This window comes from Mauremys reevesii, linkage group 1 (assembly GCF_016161935.1).
Source record: "Mauremys reevesii isolate NIE-2019 linkage group 1, ASM1616193v1, whole genome shotgun sequence".
Taxonomy (NCBI): Eukaryota; Metazoa; Chordata; order Testudines; family Geoemydidae; genus Mauremys; species Mauremys reevesii.
Window position 1 is genome coordinate 205,374,241 of NC_052623.1, and position 19,147 is coordinate 205,393,387.

The window sequence follows — 19,147 nt, forward strand, 5'->3', positions numbered from 1 at the left end:
CTTAGCTTGTGAGCTAAAAGAGACTTAATTGTTTGTAGAACAGAGCCTATGACACAGTTTACTAGCTGAAGGCAATGATTAATACATTGGCTAGTTCATTAAATTATTCTTTGTTAAAAAGCCCAAAGACCTTTGCGCAGGAGTTCCTTAAAATTATTATCTTTTTAAATATAAAACATTATAACACTCACAAGCAAAAGGATGAGAGCACAATGACTCTCTAAGCCATCCATCATTCTGATGATGCCATACTAAGTTCTGACTTCACGTCTTACACATCTGAAGGACTTCATCAGCTCTTCACAAGGAAAGAAAAAAATCAGGAGCTGCAATAAAGTCACTACTGCTTAGATCTAAACTCTCCTGCAACAATTTTCCTGGCCTGTCATATCACAAGAGAGAGTATCAATAAACTTTGCAGAGTGAGATTTGCAGTCCCCGTCATTGCATATGTAATATCCTGTCAAAACATTGACTTGCTGACATCCTATCAGGTACGGAGGCTGCTGTTGTCACTCAGTCATGTACAGCATGGTGTCTGGGGATGAAACAAGGTGGAAACAAGAATAGATCCAGAGTGCTGCACCAGGATGCTTACTGCAATGTGCTGGTTTGCTCTTTTAAATCAGACACAACAAATATCCCAACTCAGGAGGAGCAGGGCCAACCCTCCTCTTATGTACAGTGGCGTCAAATTAAAAATAACTCTTCTGACTTCAACAGAACTATTCACATGTTTAGGTTTAGGCACATGCTTAAGTATCTTGCTGAATTGGAGCCTTGATGCCCTGATCATGTCACTCCCCTCCCTTGAGTCTCTGGCACTGGCTTCCAGTCTCCTTTTGCATCAGATTCACACACCTCCATCCTCAGTTTCAAAGCTCCTCACAGCTCTGGCACTGTCTACATCTTGTCTCTCTTCCCCTACTAATGCCCTCCTTGAAGTCTGCCCTTGTCTCAACTCACTGTGTCTCCTTCTCCACCAAATGATTTTGCACCTTTTTTCATGCCATGACACGCTCTGAACCTATACCTTTCGTCTCTTATTAGTGTACTTTGTTCCTTCAAACTATTAATGTATTAACATATTCAAAGCAAGGAAAATATATAGATACATATCTTTAAGTAAGCTAATTCACAGAAGAATCTCTCATGATCTTTAATTATTGTAGCCCTCATCCTTCTCTTCCTCCTCAAATTTATTACTCACTGTACCATTTAGTCTAACGGACGGCCAGTTCCTGAGGGATGCTGAGTGCCTACCACTCCTATGGAAGTCAATGCATCTCTCTGGACTTGATACTTAGACTGTAAGGCCCCTGATTTCAATGGGAGTTAGGCACCTAAATAGCTTTGAGGATCTAGGCCTAAGTTCCTTGGGGCATGGAGCTCTTGTTTTTATGTTGTCTGTTAAGTGTCATGCACATCAATAACTTTCCAGAAATAATAAATAATATGAAAAACAGTGGACAAAATCAACATATTGCTCCATCAAGTCAACAGCCTATTCTCTTATGGTAGGTCTACACTGCAATTAGGCCCCCACAGCTGGCCCACCTCAAAAAGTCCTAGAGCTCAGGCTCCCACCTAAAACTCGCTGTCTACCCCACAATTAAATAGCAGTTTAGCTTGAGCCCATGAGCCTGAGTCAGCTGACATGGGCCAGCCATGGATGCCTAATTGCAGTGTAGACATATCCTCGGGGTCTCACCTTGCTGAGTTTGGAATTCATGACAAGTCTCCCATTGATTTCAATAGTGTAGGAACATGGCCTTATGGAAGACTCCAGCCATGACTGATTGCGCATTGCCTTCTAAGACCATAACTAGTGGTGAAAATAGACATGCAGGATGGGATAAAGTCCTGCTTCCCTCTCCCCACATAACTCACCCGATAAGTAAGCCTGGAATGAGGGCTTGCAAACTGCCTGCATACGACAATTGGGAGCTCTGATCTAGGTCTAAGTTAGCCTTAATTGCAGAGACAAAGGTTTAAAGAAAACATATGAACGAATAGAGAGTTAAAACTACTAGAGAACGCTCCCTGGGATTATCTGTACTATCAAGACAGGAAAACTTTGCAGATGCTACTGTCTCTCTAGAGGAATAAATGCTTGCATTTTAATATTCTCAACAGCTGGTTCCTGTTGAATGCCATCAGGATGATTCAGCCACCCACCAGGAATACCAGTAGCAGCAAGTGCGCGCACACACAGAAATCTGCAAAACTTTCTGCTCTCAGTGCCAGGGCCGTTATTCAGGCAGTCTGATCTTCATTAACGATTCATCATTACCTCCAGCAGCAAGTTTAGCCTCATGCCAAGGTGGTGAAACAGAAGAACTAGTCCACAGTCTCACAAAGATCCCCATAATCATCCCATCTGCCTCGTGTCTATAGTGCATCCTACAATCCACATTCTCAGCAATTTACTTTGTGGTTATTTCATTCACCTTCAGCTTGGCCACAGACATCACATACTTCCTATCAGCTTGTTTCATCAGACCAGTGGTTCGCGCTGTCTGGTAACAGTCCCCTGCTTTAGTGGTCAACACCTATTACTTCCATGGAAGGTGACAATCCCCAATAATGTACATAGCCAATTACTCAGTTCTACATGGTCTTCCTGAGCCTACTGATGATCAGTAGTATAAAGGTGGCTATCTATTCCAATTTTCTTAACCTCAGTGTCTTTCCAACTGCGGTCTGTGGAGCATTTGCAGGTGGTTTATGGAGCTGCTTCAGTAAGCAACGATGACGCACTGCCACTGCCGAAAGAGTGATGCTTCCTGATAGCTGTAGACTAGGCCAGATCATGCAGGGATTCGGAGGGCAGGGGGGTTAATCCCTGGAAAACTCAAAAACAAAACACACCTTTCTGCCCCCTCTGTGGCAGATTTGCATCTCTCTTTCATCAGGAGTTTCTTTGGTGTAAATTCAGCTATGATCAACTCTGCAGATACTCCTAGTGGAGAGGGCAGAAATCACACAGAGGGCAGAAACAAGCCCCATGCTGGCCTGGTGAGAGTAGGTAGTGGGGACTACACGAAGCAGGGAAAGCTTAATTTGGCCTAACAGCCAGGGAATGGAAATGAATAGCCCAGATACAAAACAGAGAGAGGTAATAAAGCAAAACAAAGTATGTTAATTTTAATGTTACCTCTTTAATGGCATTCCTTTCCTGGGGTGCCTTTGATGAGGTGGCAGACCTGTGTGTTCCATGACCCTATGAGCTATGCAGGTGGGAGGTTTAGCTTCTGGTAGGGCCACCCAAGCGGGACAGGTCAAAGGCTAGGGAGCAGACAAAAAGCAGTCTACTGCTCCTCTTGGTTGGGGGTTGAGTAAAAGCCTAATAACAAGCCCTCATAAAAATATTAAGTTATAGAAACACAACAAGGTAGCCACTTTGGCAAACAACATGACAGACAGAAACGGCAGAGCATTGTTCATGCCCTGAGCAATGTCTGGCAGTGCGGGAAGGACTCAGATTCAGATTGGTATTGTCTTTTCATGCAGCTCCACACTACAGCTGCAGCAAGAAAAGGTGAGGAGTTAGGAGGAGAGGTGTCCACGAAAGGTTCTCTATCTTAGAATAGATTAAAAAAAACCAACAAGCAAATGATCTATCTAGTGTATTGCAAATACTGTTGCTATTCATATAGGATGAAATTTTCAAAGGGGCCTTTCAATTGAAATTAGGCGCTAATTCCTTTAAGCACTTTTGAAAATGACAGCTCTATATGCCTGCTGCTGTCCTGAATCTTGCTAAAGTGTTTGCTTCAGAAATATCCTGTGGCAGCAAGTTCCACAGATTGATTATACACTGTATAGAAAAATCATTGCTTATATCTATTTAAAAATGACTGCATTTAATGTCACCATGACTGAGAAACATAGTTTCATTGTTTCTCTTCAACATTTGGACTTAAACTACACCTTCAATACAACAATTACCATTAATTCAGTACCAAACTATCAACCTAGCTGCACTGTTCTTGTTGCTAGAATTATAACCAATGAACTTTGATGTCACCTGGCTAGAGGCGTCAGCTTGCCTTTCGTTTTTGAGAAACAGGTTTACTCCCTCCCTAGACATGTCCAGTGAACACATTTCAGCCATAACTTCAGCTTATGTTCATAACTTTACATATAATGTTACTACACACATTTCACCATCTTATTGATCAATGAGTTAGTTTTCAAATGATACCTCACAAGTCATATTTTGTACAAAGATTACTACAATAGTGTGTAGGCTCTGAATACAGGGTGCATTCGGTAACAGGATGGCATCATGCACTTTATGATTACCTCAAGGAACTGGGAGTCAGGGTGCCTGGGTTCGGCACTTGACTCTGTCACTGACTCAGTGTGTGACCCTTGGCAACTTCTCTGTGCCTCAGTTTCTGTATTTGGGAATCCCAGTGGGGTTAATGATCCCAACTCTGGTAAAGTTGTTCGAGATCCTTATACAAAGGAGACTATATAAGTGTAAAGCATTAATATGTTCATTAGCCTGAGAATTTGGTCAGCCTGTTGATGGGATCACATGGTAAAGATTTTACCTTGACCCATGTGTAGTTTGTTAAGTTTTAGGCTTGGTCTACACTACACAGTTCAGTTGATGTAAGGTAGCTTACGTCCACCTAATTATGGCCTGGTCTACACTACGCGTTTAAACCGGTTTTAGGAGCGTAAAACCGATTTAACGCCACACCCGTCCACACTAAGAGGCCCTTTATATCGGTATAAAGGGCTCTTTAAACCGGTTTCTGTACTCCTCCCTAACGAGAGGAGTAGCGCTAATATCGGTATTAACATATCGGATTGGGGTTAGTGTGGCCGCAGATCGACGGTATTGGCCTCCGGGCGGTACCCCACAGTGCACCCTGACCGCTCTGGACAGCAATCTGAACTCGGATGCAGTGGCCAGGTAGACAGGAAAAGCCCCGCGAACTTTTGAATATTTCCTGTTTGCCCAGCGTGGAGCTCCGATCAGCATGGGTGGTGATGCAGTTAAAAATCAAAATAAAGAAAGAGCTCCAGCATGGACGATGCGGACGTGATCGCTGTAAGGGCAGGCAAATCTGTTCTATCAGCGCTCCGTTACAGAAGACGAAATTCAAAATCATTTTTTAAATATCTCCAGACAGATGCCATAGCAGGGACTCAGCGCACTGCTGCGTGGCAAGCGTAACGGAAAGCCAAAGAATCAAATGGACGCTCATGGACTGGAGGACTCAAGCTATCCCACAGTTCCTGCAGTCTCTGAAAATTTACGCACCCCCCCACCCACCCGCAGAAGTGAAAGGGAAAACAATCCTGTCTTGACTCTTTTACATGTCACCCTATCTTTACTGAATGCTGCAGATAGACGCGATGGTGCAGCACTCAACACCAACATCCTTGCTCCCCCCCCCCGCCATGGGTGGCTGATGGTACAATAAGACTGATATCCATCGTCATCATCAGCCTATTGGCACATGGGGCAGTGCAAAAGGACTGGTAACCATGCGTACTAGCATCCGTCAGGTCGATCAAGGGCGCCTGGCCCTAATTTTTCCTGGTAGATGGTACAATATGGCTGATAACCATCTCTGCTATCATGCAAAAGCAAAAGCATGCAGCTGTGTAGCACTGCTGAATCGCCTCTGTGAGCGGCATCTAGTACACATACGGTGACAGTCACAAAAGGCGAAACAGGCTCCATGATTGCCATGCTATGGCATCTTCCAGGGCAATCCAGGGAAAAAAAGGCATGAAATGCTTGTCTGCCGTTGCTTTCCCAGCGGAAGGAGTGACTGACGACATTTACCCAGAACCACCCGCGACAATGATTTTTGCCGCATCAGGCACTGGGATCTCAACCCGGAAATTCAAAGGGGGGGGGGGAGGCTGCGGGAACTATGGGATAGCTATGGAATAGCTACCCACAGTGCAATGCTCCAGAAATCGACGCTAGCCTCGGACCGTGGACGCACACCACCGATTTAATGTGTTTAGTGTGGTCGCGCACACTCGATTTTATACAATCTGTTTTGTTAAACCGGTTTATGTAAATTCGGAATAATCCCGTAGTGTAGACGTACCCTATGTCAGTGTACACACTACAGCCTTGCTCCTGCTAATTTAAGTGCCCTACTACGCTGACATACCACCTCCACAAGAGGCGCTGGGCTTAAGTAAGTGTAGTTAGGGTGACACAGTGTCTGTGTAGACACTGTGTTATTTATATCAACTATTAGTGCTGGAGTCGTAAAATTGACAAGAAAACTGGGCAGCTAGAGCCCAGCTGCCCCCCGCTTCCCTAGAGAGCTGGGCGGCTGGACCTCACTCCCAACTGGGAGCCGTGAGAGAAGCCTGGGTGGCTGGACCCCGCTCCTGGCTAGGAGCCTGGGCAAGAAGCCTGGACGGCTGGACCCCACTCCTCAGGGGTGAGAAGCCCTGGTGGCTTGACTCCACTCCCGGAGGGGAACAGGGCAGCGAGACGTTCCGGGTGGCTTCCCCCCACTCCCAGTGGAGAACAAGGAGGCAAGAAGCCCCTGGGCAGCTTCCCCCAGACCCAGTGGGGAATGGGGAGCTGAGGGGGACAGCCTGCCAGGAGACTGTGGGGCAGCCTGGCTCCAGGAAGCTGCCAGTGGAGCTGAGAGACCAGGCTCTCATTTCCCCATATTGATCCTCTTAGGTTGGTGAAAGCGCTCCAGGTGAGGATGCGCACCACTAGTAACCTTAGCTACTAGTAACCTTAGTTACTAGTAAGTGTTTTATCTTTATTTCTCTTGTAACCATGACTTATATTTCTACTCACTTAAAATCTCTCTCTTTGTAATTAAATAAACTTGTTTTATTCTTTAATCAAAACTAATCCAATGTTGTGTTTAAACTGAATTGTTTGATTTAGTTGGGGATGGTCCTTCTTTGAGCAGGGTGTTGGACTAGATGACCTCCTGAGGTCTCTATCAGTCTATGCTTCTATGTTTAGTAACTCCAATTATAGTAGCAAACTGTTGTACATTGATCCCTTACGGGGCAATGGACCTATAATATCTGAACTGTTCAGGAGAGGGCTGGACAGTGTAGAACACACATTTTTGGGGAAAATCCAGGACTGGGAGTGTGTTGGGGCCACTCTGCAAGAGATTACCAAGGCTGCTGGAAGCCAGAGTGTGGTTGGTATGTTGCTGCTGGGTCAGAGTTGCTGGACCCCAGGGCTGCAGCTATTCATAGCTGCTCAGAGTGTGACCTGCATGCCGTTTGGCTGTTTGTGAGCAGCCCAGGTGGGAGCTACAGCAGCAAAGCATTGTGAGGCACCCAAGGTTGCAGGGCAGATGGTGACACAACTTGTCACTGGTCTGGATTGCACCCCAGAATGAGATACTCCCCTTCACCAGGGTATTCAGCAGCACAGGAAGTGATGCTATCACATTCCTTACAACTCTTCACAATGAATGACCCTCACAAGCAGTGTCATTTTCCTAATCCACACTCTTAACCCAAACCAACCTTACATCAACAAGGCTAAAGTGACCACTGCCACCAACTCTTCTTGACATCAAGCTTACTCTGTCAGGTGCACTATTTGTTAGTTATTCATGGTAAGTGACTATTCTTAAGGACTGGTCAAAAATAATGCTTGACTTTATTTATAAAAATGATTTTTCCCAAACAATTTGTAATGGAAATTTTCATTTAGTCAAAATTAAAAAGCAACTAATTTTCACATAAAATATTAACATAAAACCAAAACCTGACACAAATTTGTTTTTTAGTTAAACCAAAAAATGTTCAGTTTTTTTTTCTTGCCAAGAAAAGGAATCATTTCTCCTAATATTTAGATCTTTTTCATTTCTTCCAAAAAATTTTGAGGTAAATATTGACCATTCACCCTCCCCGCATCAGCTCTTCCAGTTAGCTATCTCACCAGACAGTACGTGGAAACATTGGAGCAGTACTTTGTGCAGGTAAAAGTTGGGTTTCAGCACTGGGAATGAATTAAATTGTTCTCTCCTTGTTAGTTTAGGCCCCAAGTATATTGATCATTCCTTTTTTTAAATTGCCTTAAGCACCATGTAAATCCTCACCATGCTAGTGACAGGCAGTAATGGTTTTAGAAATGATTTTCATGTTTTTATCAGTTATACTTTTTGCTCCTTCTGAGTCTTTTTTGGCTCACACAAATTCACTGGGATAGCACTGTTTGAAAAGCGTCAGAGTACTATACTCAGTGATCCATCAATCAACAAGAAAACCCAGATATGAGTTTCTAGCAAGGAATAAGTATCGTGGAGTTTACTTCCATGGACTTCATTCAAATCAGAGACAAGTCAGCCATACAAAGACAGTTTGAAGGGTTGCTTTTCACCCCTTTAAGTGTACAAAAGCACATATCTTCTTAAAAGTCAGACTGATTGGTCCAGATTAGCAGCGTCAGTGTTTAGCCTATAGTACAGTGGTGGGCAACCTGAGGCCTGTCAGGGTAATCCGCTGACGGGCCGCCAGACAGCACATCCCTGCGGCCTGCGCCACTTCCTGCAGCTCCCATTGGCCGGGAACTGTGGGCAGCCATGCAAATGTAAACACACTGTCTGGCGACCCGCCAGTGGATTACCCTGCCGGGCCGCGTATGGCCCGTGGGCCGCAGGTTGCTCACCACTGCTATAGAAGCTGCTTAGAAATTATTATTTGGTCTCAACCTCTTTATTTTCCTGGTCTGGTTAGGACTCAGGCCTGTGATTTCAAGAGGAAATCTAAGTCCTTCTAAAAAAAAATGCTATTTTTTTCTGAATAGAAGCCAACCCTAGTTCTACCTTGGCCAAATGATCTTATCAAGATTTAAGAAGAGAAGAGTGGTAATACATTACTTTCAATGTGTGGAATTTATTACCTTCACACACAGTACTCTTATAACATTACTGACAGGCGTTATCAAACTGATTTTACAAGTTAATAAAAGTACAAGATAGACATGCCTGGGAATCTGAGAGGCAAAGATCTAAGTATTCCCATTTCTCTATACTTAACTGCATGAGAATCAAAGATTAATAACACTTTGCCCTTCTACAGCACCTTGCATCTAATGATCTCAAAACATTGTACAAGCCTTGCTGAAGCAAGCATCATAACCCCCTGTGAGGTAGAGAACTATTAGTCCCATTTTATAGTTAAATAAACGCAGACAAAGAGGTGAAATGACTTGCCCAAGGTTGCACACTGAGTCTGTAGCAGAGCCAGATCAATGACTGAATCCTCTAGCCTAACCACCAGAACATGCTCTCTAGAGGAAAGCCAATATACCACTTCAGTACTACAGCAAGGTATTCATGCCAGAACAAACTTGAAAATCAAAATAACATTTACACATAGACAGATTTACTTGGAGAGCTCACTTCTTTGGTCCCTTTGCTCTTAATGAAAATAGCTGTGTCTTAAGAAATGCTTTCTCCCTTCTAAGCCAGCTTCCCTTTTATTAGATCCAGAAGGCTAGGACTTCAATCCTGAGCAGTGATAGGCCCAAGTCACAAAGCTGAGATCCAAAATTTCCCCAAATTGGCATTTGTGTTCAGGCCATGGGTTGAAAAATGTACGAGTCCCCTACTAATCTGAGCACTAAAGACACCATTTTCAAAAGCGTCTAAGTGACTTAGGAGCCTAAGGGCTGTACTTTTTAAGGTGTGTATATATACACACACATCTTTAAAAATATGGCCCTAAGTCCTTATTAGCCAGGCTGAAATATACATATAAAGCCACATTTCCTTCATTTTAAAACAACACTTTGACATTTATTGTGCACTGTATCCAATTATAAGATTGTTAATCGTCTTGCTCTATTTTTAACATAAGTTACTTTGTCTCTCTTGCATTTGTGTTGTACCTTCTGACCACTACTGGCTCATTTAACCCCCCCCCCCTTTTTTTTGTTGCCTGTAATAGCTCATGATGTATCTCTTTTCACATTGTTTTCTCTATCTCTTTCCGATGCTTCTCTCTCCCTCCAACCCCTTATATCCCTTTCCCTTTCCTTCTCTCTGCTGGGACTTCCACCTTTTTAACGAATTTTCTCTTTTCCACCGTGCTCACACAGGGAAAAAAAAAATCTCTTTCAAAGTATGCTGTTTCTCTTTTCTATCCCATCAGTCACCTTCCCCTTCTATACCCCTACACCCTCCTCCCCATCCACAACCTAACTCTACCTACATACTCACCCCCAACCCTTCAACTGCACATCTGGCTTCAAAAGTTCAGCAGACATCTAACAGTCAGAGGACCAAGCTAAGGACTATGAATACCTACATGGGGAACCAATTTCTGACAGCAGAGGGCTCTTTAATCCAGCAGACAAAAGCATAACAAGATTCAGTGTTTGGAAGCTGAAAGTAGACACAATCAGACTAGAAAAAAAGGAGTAAATATTTAACAGGGAGGATAACTAACCATTGGAACATATGATCTAGGGGTGTGGTGAAGTCTCCATTACTTGAAGTTTATATATCAAAATTAGATGTCTTTCTAAGAGATATGCTGTAGCTCAGTCAGAAGATATGGGTCTGAAGCAGGCATTATTGGGTTATGTTCTATGGCCTGTGTCTGCAGGTTAGGGTAGATTGTCATTATGCTCCCTTCTAGCCTTAATATCTATGAATATATTTCAACCAATGCCCTGGGGAGAAGCCAAGACATTGCCCAACTTGCTGTCTCTGGATTCTGTTTGGTATTCTTATCTTTTGAAGCCTCCAGCTAGTAAGTGTTTGATAAATGAAAACCACCCAGCTCCCTTTGACTAATAGGAGAATTCTCCTACTTCTTGGCTATCCTTTCCCACTCCAGAGCCTGCCAGCTGCTGAAAGAGTGGCAGTGATGGGCATCTCCATTAATATACTCCCCTCCACAACATCCACTTTTGGATGGTCCTCCCTTGTGCACAATTCCAATGCCTGCCACGGCTGCTTCCACTCAGAGCTTTTCCCAAAGAGCCTCAGATTGAAACTGACCTGATTCTGGTCAGCTTCACAAGGGTTCCCACCTGCAGCTACAAAAACTGTCAAGACCTGTCAGTTTTTACCCCTCTGCAGCTTAGAAAAGCTTTCAGCAGCAACTCAGCTGTAAGACTGCGGACTTATGAAATCAACAGGACCTTGATTTAAACTGCATTTCCATTTGGAAGATTATCTTCATAACCATAAGGGCTAGATTTAAAAGTGTAAGAACTCAAGATTTGACAATCACCCAGGTATGTTTTCTACTGGCCTAAGCTGAATGGAATTTTTCAAGCCCTGCTTAGACCCATTCCAAATTTTGCATTTATAGCATTGCTGTAACTTACTACAACATTTATACAGTGCTTTGAGCTTACAAAGTATTAATACTATTGCTAAGACCTCAGCATCATGACTCCATTGCAGGGATTGGCAACCTTCGGCCCGCGGCAGGCTGGGCCAGTTTGTTTAACTGCATCGTCCACAAGTTCGGCTGATTGTGGCTCCCACTGGCCATGGTTCGCCACTCCAGGCCAATAGGGGCTGCGGGAAGTGGCGCAGGCCGAGGGATGTGCTGGCCGCGGCTTCTCGCAGCCCCATTGGTGTGGAACAGTGAACCGCGACCAGTGGGAGCCGCGATCGGCCGAACCTGCGGATGCGGCAGGTAAACAAACCGGCCCAGCCCGCCAGGGGGCTTACCCTGGCAGGCCGCGTGCCAGAGGTTGCCGATCCCTGCTCCATTGGATAGTTATATAAAGACAGAGATGTGTGTGTGCAAATCACTATTTAAAATGCAAATAGCTTTGGTAACTATACGCAAATGTGGCAATATAATAGATGACAGTTCACGTGAAAGAGAAACTATATGTTAATAACTTACATTTGGAGAGGCAGCGTGGCCTAGTGGTTAGAGCGTGGGCCTGTGATCCAGGATTCCCAAGTTATCTTCCTGGCTCTGCCAACGATTTGCTGTGTGAATTTGGACAAGTCACTCAAAACTCGCTGTGCCTCAGTTTCCTCATCTGTAAAATGGGTGATAATACTTACAATCATCATCTGGGTGTTGTGGAACTTAAATCATTAACGTTTATAAAGCATTTTGTCGTCTTTAATTCAATTATGCTATAGAAGTGCAGTGTGTTAATGCTAATATTATTGTTTACATTTCATCCTGACTGGATTCCCAAATATTTTGTTTTACCCATCAGTGAAATGCAGCAGTCTCCGGATAGGAGATAACATAAGAACAGTCATACTGGGTCAGAACAATGATTCACCTAGTTGCCAATGCCAGGTGGTTCAGAGGGAATGAGCAGAACAGGGCAATCATCAAGTGATCCATCCCATCGCCCATTCCCAGCTTCTGGCAAACAGAGGCTAGGGACACTTCAGAGCATGGTTTTGCATCTGGTGCATCCTGGCTCATAGCCATTGATGGACCTATCCTCCATGAACTTATCTAGTTCTTTTATGAACCCTGTTATAGTCGTGGCCTTCACAACATCACCTGGCAAAGAGTTCCACGGATTGACTATGCGTTGTGTGAAGAAATACTTCCTTTTGTTTGTTTTAAACCTGCGGCCTATTAATTTCATTTGGTGACCCCTTGTGTTATGAGAAGGAGTAAATAATATTTCCTTATTTATGTTCTCCACACCAGTCATGTTTTTATAAACCTCTACCATATCCCCCCTGGCAGCTGTTTAACAATACCCAGCAATGCTTTTCCAGCAGTTCATGTCAGGAAGTGTCCAATTGAAACTTCAGGGGGAATTTAAGGAGGTAGAATGCAATGACCACAATTGATATTTAGTCAGGACATAAATGCCAACCACCTGCCTCAGCGAAGGCGGAACCTGATGGGGATGGTGGCAAAGATGGGCAGTCCTAATAGTGAGGGAGGGGACACTTCCTGAGGGACACCGGGTAGCTCCTCTCCTCCGAGACTCTCTGACACCCATTGGCCAGATGAGGGGGAAGGGTGTTACAATGGAGTGAAAGAGATTACGCATGGTCCCTTCTCCACGTTGAATCCTGGGAGCTGGGGAATGCTGGCCAGTTAGTACCAGAGATTCCTGGGGGTGGGAGGAATTACCTGGTCTCCCTCAGCAAATGTTCCCTCCCTTGCTGCTGGGACTGTCCCCCCTTCACTGCCAGCCCCATCAATTTCCCACACCCACTGAGGCTTTTGAGACAGGACACAAATGGCCTAGATCTCTATTTTACATTCCATCCAAAAGACAGCACTTCCAGCACCACAGATCATCCCCCACCATCACGCTGGGGCATTAGTTCAATACTGATCAGATACAAGTGTCCCCTACTCAGTCACTGACTCCACTTTCTGCAGTGCATGTGTATGTCATGATGGTCCTCCAGCCCAAATACGGGCCAAGCCTGATCCTGGCTGAAAGGAACAAAATACAAGGTAGTATGGCTGCAAAATGCAGGTTTACATTTCACATTATATGTTATATTTTCTCTTTATGAATATCTCCTTCAGAAAAAGACAGATAAATAGACTGGACCTTCAACTTTGTTAGCAGGAGAGGCCATGTGATCAATGAGCACCCATTTCAACCATGCCTTCAGGACACAGATCTCCCACTAACTTTAGTGGGAATTCCATGCATAGAGCGGTTGCAAGATTGGACCCTGAGGGGAAAAGTTATTAGTTACAGAGGGAAAAATTCCATGTGCTGTACACCCTTGTGGCCCTGCAGCACACAGGCAGGAACAGTACGTAAAATGCAAAGCAGCCTGCTGGCTCATTTCATTAGTGGGGAAGCCTGCAGCTGATCAGCTCTGTTTTCCTCTCTCCAGCTGTACAGTGTTGTTGTGGCACTGGGAATTTGCTGTGGCTTCTGAAGATTATGGGGATATGCTTCAGCAAGCCAAAAAAAAAAGTGACAAACAAAATTAAAAAAAAAAAAAAGTAAAGAAAAAGACAAGAACAGCTGATCTCCTCACCGGAGAAGACTTGGCACCTTCCTACATATGCACACACAATTTTCTTTGGTATTTCCCGGTTTTCTGGCCAGAAAAATCATCACACAACTTTTTTATGGGGGAGGGAATAAAAATTGTTTCTCACACTAGTTCTTTAAACTTTATGGGATATGTAGTTGAGATTAACAGGTGAAAGAGTTTCATGATCCATGCTATTCAAGAGAATGCACACAAAATATTCTAGGTAACTAATTTCTTCACTGCTCTCCAGACAGTCAAAACTGTAAATGCCATCTGACATAAAATACATTTTTGGAAAATGCTATGAGAAATCTTACCCAAAGGATCCAGTTCCATTCCCATTAACTCCAGTGGGAACAGGATCAGGAACACACTTTGATTTATTATCTTAAATGCAATGCCATGATTGCAAACTTAACTGCACAAAAGTCTGGAAATTAAATGTTATCTTTTTCAGCAGAGATGGGCTCAAACCACAAAATATGGATCTGGATTCCCTATGATTTCAAATGTTCAGGAGTGTTTGGATCTGAGTTTTTTTGGGCACCTGTTAGAAGCCTAAGTATTTTCCCAGGCTTAGGAAAAGGAGGATACAAGAGGTGTTAAGAGGAGAGTGGCATCTGCAATGTGGCAGAGTTACAGTGGTTACAGAAACCATTACATGGATTTTTAGAGATTAAAAATTGTAAATTTAATTACTTTAAGGAAATTAGTTGCTTATAACTTATATTTGTATTAAACACTAAAAATTAAAATAGAAATAGAAAAAATAATGTAAGTAATCAGAAGTGTCTTTGATTGCCCAGTCCTAAAAAATGAAAACAACTATTTTTTTCATATCTTCCAAAATAATATTCACCTCTGAGCTGAGAACAAATATTAGACACTTCAGCTCCGATTTATTTATTGTGAAAGTGGTAAACTCTTGAAAATTGGTGCTTAGGATGAAAATATAATCTCACCCATAACAATAATAAACTCATCTAATAAATAAATGCAAAATAAACCTGACAAAAATAAACCAAAATTGCAAAGCCTGCACGGATGTTGCAAATACAGACCAGAGGAACTCCATGTTCTGCAAAATGTTAAATGAGCTTATCCTTACTTGTCAGCACTCGTTTTCACCAAGAAATTTAACTGGAGATCTCTGGTATTTAAAGGCAGCAGGGTAACCTATCATGCTAAAGAATAATCTGTGTCTATTGTCAGTAGTCATCTTAAGAGGCCCAAAAGCAACACTCTGATGCACTATAGAAACAGGTGTTACATAAACTGACTTCTCATTGGCAATCACCCACCCAAATAATGATCAGGCCCAACTCTGCTTGGCTTTTAAAAATCAGATGGGAGCAGTCACATCAAATCACGCACAACCCTGGTGTAATTCCAATGGCTTCAAGTTATACTAATGGAGTTACACTAGTCATGAATTTAGCCTAAGACCACTGCAGCCCTGCACTTTCAAACATCCACCTACTGTCACTTCCGTTTTAATTTTATGTGACTCCACAATCTCATGATGCACCTGTACATCCACAATATCATTATCTGGATTTACATGAGCGTTACAATTTAATAATCAACTCTGCAGGTAACCAAGTTAAAAAGTTTCAGGGGGTGGTAGTTCTAGAATAAAGAGTTTGAGCAGAGTTCACCCTGATCATATGGTCAAAACTTGCAAGAGGGTTTAGAAGTCACTATACCTACATTCTACCTAGAAAGGTCTCCAGCTATAATTTGACCCCTCTACTTATTGTCAAGTCAACTAGATTCATGGGTGTCTACGAAAATGATCTTGCAAATAAATATTTGCAGCTATGACTATTCAGAACATTGGTACGTGCTTAAAGCAACAAGGAACATAATGTACCATGCAGGAACAGTACATAATTTTTAAATGTTCATAACATTTACTTCAAAACCAAATTTCTTCCAAGACAAACCCCAGCTACTCATTCAGGACCATGTACGTGCCTAAATACAAAATGTTGAGAGAGAGAGAGAGAGAGAGAGAGAGAGAGAGAGAGAGACCTTTAAAATGTCTTAAGTGGTTAAAGATTCTTTTTCATTCATGCTTAGATGACTGCAAAAAAGGGAAACACGTTGGCTTCAAACAGTTGAGACAGATCATGAAATATTTCTCAGAAAATTATGATTGAGGCTGAAAGTGAGGAGATGAAAAATAAGGTTTAAGAATGGAAGGGCTATAGCATCTCTACTGCAAAGACTGTGTGCTACATATTATACATCGATGTTATTGTGTGTGATATTATGCATACAGACATTATTTTTCTGTTTCCATTTATAAGAAATGGGCCTAATCCTTAAATCCCAACTCTGTTTTCACTTAGCCCTTACTTGGGCAAACTCTCACTGAGTTCAACAGTGTCAGATTTGGATAAAAAATGAGTAGGGACCTCTGCATTTAGTTCTACATATGTAGGGTAACACTGAAATGCAGCTACCTCTAGGTCTGTAACAAAGTCTGTATTAGTGACATATGTCTGACATATGGGCTTTGCAGTGCTCATCTGCTGATTCAAATATAAACTAATAATAAAGTGGCCCATTTTTTACATCACAGTCTATGCACACATGTACCATCTATCCAAAATATAGCATGCTAACTGTATATACAAAATACAAACGTTCCTTCCACTTGAAGATGGCAACCAGCCAGTGCACAGCAGGTTGTAGAGCGGTTTGGGGAGGAGAAATTTTGGCCCTTGGAAACCAAGGCTAAATGTCCACTTCTTATAAAGAATGCCACGGGTTCTTTAATGACTCTCTACAGCAGACAGTACCTGGTTTTTGAAGTCTCCACAAGTAAAGACATAAGTACATCGAGTTTCAGAAAAAATGTAACAATAATCTCCATATGAATGATTTATTGTTAAAACCAGCCCAAGCGGGGAACACTTAGCTAAAAGGTAGGCCCCTAAAACAAATGCTGTTTCCATAAGGATTGTTCATATGGTCATACACCTCTGATTCCCAGTTGCTTTCTTCCCTTCCCCCTCAGTTATTAGCCATCAATGCTCTGTTCCAGGCAACGTCCATTGTAACATACCCACCCCAGGTCTGATTTGTATCCTGTACTTTATTCTGTATTTCCCATGCAAGATATTTTCGTTTCCTAACAGCCTCCTTCTGAACTTCCACTGTTGCTCATAAAGACGCACAAAAGCTCAGCCTACAGTTCATGATCCATGAAGCTTTCAAATTCAATAAATAAAAGATGTCAAATAAAATAAATAAATAAATGTTTACTGAAGTGAAACTAGCAGCATAGATTTGAATCAGCTACCAATGGCCCAGTGTTTCTCCTCTCCCTTACACTGACAGGTGATTCCTAATTTATCCCACTAAAGTAGAAAAGAAAAAGGTGTATGTATATATATATATAAATGTGTGCACACAAGTCTGAGGAATAGTAAGGGAGATAAAAGGGGGAAATGATAGAAATAAAACCAAAAGAGGTATTTTTTAAAAGAAAAATCTACAGTGAAGTTCAATTTTGGCAGAGGATTATAATCAGCCTTTGGAAATAATTAAAGCTTTGTCTTTAAATAAAGCATCAGAACAAAAACCTGAGAAAATGAAAGGAAAACATACACACAGACACAGAAAAACAGGGGGGGAATAAGGGAGAAGGAAATGAAAGAAAAAGAAAACAAACAGAATCCTAACAGGCCCCTTCTACGAAAGGGAGTCCAAATAAGGAGTCATATGATATCTGATAGTGCAGGACATGTCGCCAGGAGCAGATTGCCTGCAGGAAGAAAGAGCCAGTGTGTTCCTGCTCAAAGAGCTTTTCTTCCCTTGTTTTCTATTTTCCCCCCCCCCTCTCTCTCTTTTCACAATTCTACTGTGAATGTGTTACTCTCAGGTCCGGTCCATGAAGAATCCCAGGAAGACAGCTATCGTCATTCACTGTACTTCTGGAAACAGAGATAGCCGGAGGAAGATGCCTTCGAGTTGAGACTGAGGGGGGACTTATGTAGATTACAGTACTGCATGCCCTGCTCCTTCTGTCGCCACCTTCGGGGTTGCAGACACAAAATGCTCATGTAGCATGTTATAGAAAAAGAAAAGAAAAAAATATTCAGGGAGAGGGGAAATGAGATCTCTTCTTCTATGGAAAACTTCAAAGGCCGAATTCCTTCTCAGCATGTTTGTGTTTACTTTTCTAGGTAATTTTTGTATTTTTTTTGGGAGGGGGGGAGGAGAGACAAAAATCACAGAAAACATTAAAACAATGAAATGTCAGAAGGTGAGAAAAGTCTCCAGAATACTGAAGGAAATGAGGACTTAAAAAACACCACCACCACAAAACGGAAGGGAATTTCTGACATTTCTAATTGTCTATCAACAGGCCACTGAACTTCTTGCAGTGTCCACCACTTTCTCCCAACTTCTCATTACTCTGGCATTTCACACGCAACTATGGAGTCCATCAGGCACTTCGGACCACACTCTGTCCTCAGTTACACCAGTGTAAATCCAGAGTGACTCCACTGCAAAGAAGTCACTCTGTACTTAGAAGAATTTGTCTCTTTCATCTTCTGTAAACACATTAATTCTGAATATGCACCTATTAAATGCAGGGTTGCCAAAAAACAATGTCGTATAAATGTATGCAGTACATATGTAGCTATAAAAGATCACTTCTTGGGAGAGAGGCATGCAGCATGAATAAAAGAAAAAAAATAATACTAATGATATTTTGTATCCAAAAACAATTGTTAGAACTGCCTTTGATCTAGTTCTATACATTGTGTATTTATGATTTTTTGGGTGTGTATATATTGTTTTCCTCCTTGTTTCCTGTATGATTGATAAATAATGTCGTTTTGGGGTCTGAAATTTGACAAAGCAAGGAAAATATAAATCAATAAAAGAAGGAAGGAAGAGTTTAGCTTAAAAAGCATTTCCTTGAGCTTGCAAATTTGCAGCGGTCTGTGTACTCAAACATCTGAACAAATGTACAGGAGGCACTGTGGATGAGATTTAGTGTATTTTGTATACTATGCACACATACATTTCATATACAAGCATCTCCTTCACCACAATGTACTATTAGCTTGTATATTATATGTGTGATAGCCTATGTACATTACATGTACAAGTGCACATAAGAATATGCACATTACACAAAATGCACATACATAAACACAAACCTATAACGCACATAGATCCAT

The 19,147-nt window shown here is 42.3% G+C and overlaps 1 protein-coding gene and 1 long non-coding RNA gene across 40 annotated transcripts in view; one reads left to right on the plus strand and one right to left on the minus strand.

The window, feature by feature from the left end:
• Window positions 1–2,583, plus strand: part of LOC120377788 — a 39,919-nt gene extending 37,336 nt beyond the window's left edge. For both annotated transcript variants that reach the window (XR_005587488.1, XR_005587487.1), the window contains exon 6: window positions 2,137–2,583. This is a non-coding gene — a long non-coding RNA (uncharacterized LOC120377788). The remainder of the gene's footprint in view (window positions 1–2,136) is intronic.
• The window catches only part of ZBTB20 (zinc finger and BTB domain containing 20), a 646,879-nt gene that overhangs the window by 110,922 nt on the left and 516,810 nt on the right, over window positions 1–19,147 (minus strand). For all 38 annotated transcript variants that reach the window (XM_039497079.1, XM_039497067.1, XM_039497069.1 and 35 more), the window contains one exon: window positions 11,854–11,995. The gene's annotated coding sequence lies outside the window, so the exon portion shown is untranslated. The remainder of the gene's footprint in view (window positions 1–11,853; window positions 11,996–19,147) is intronic.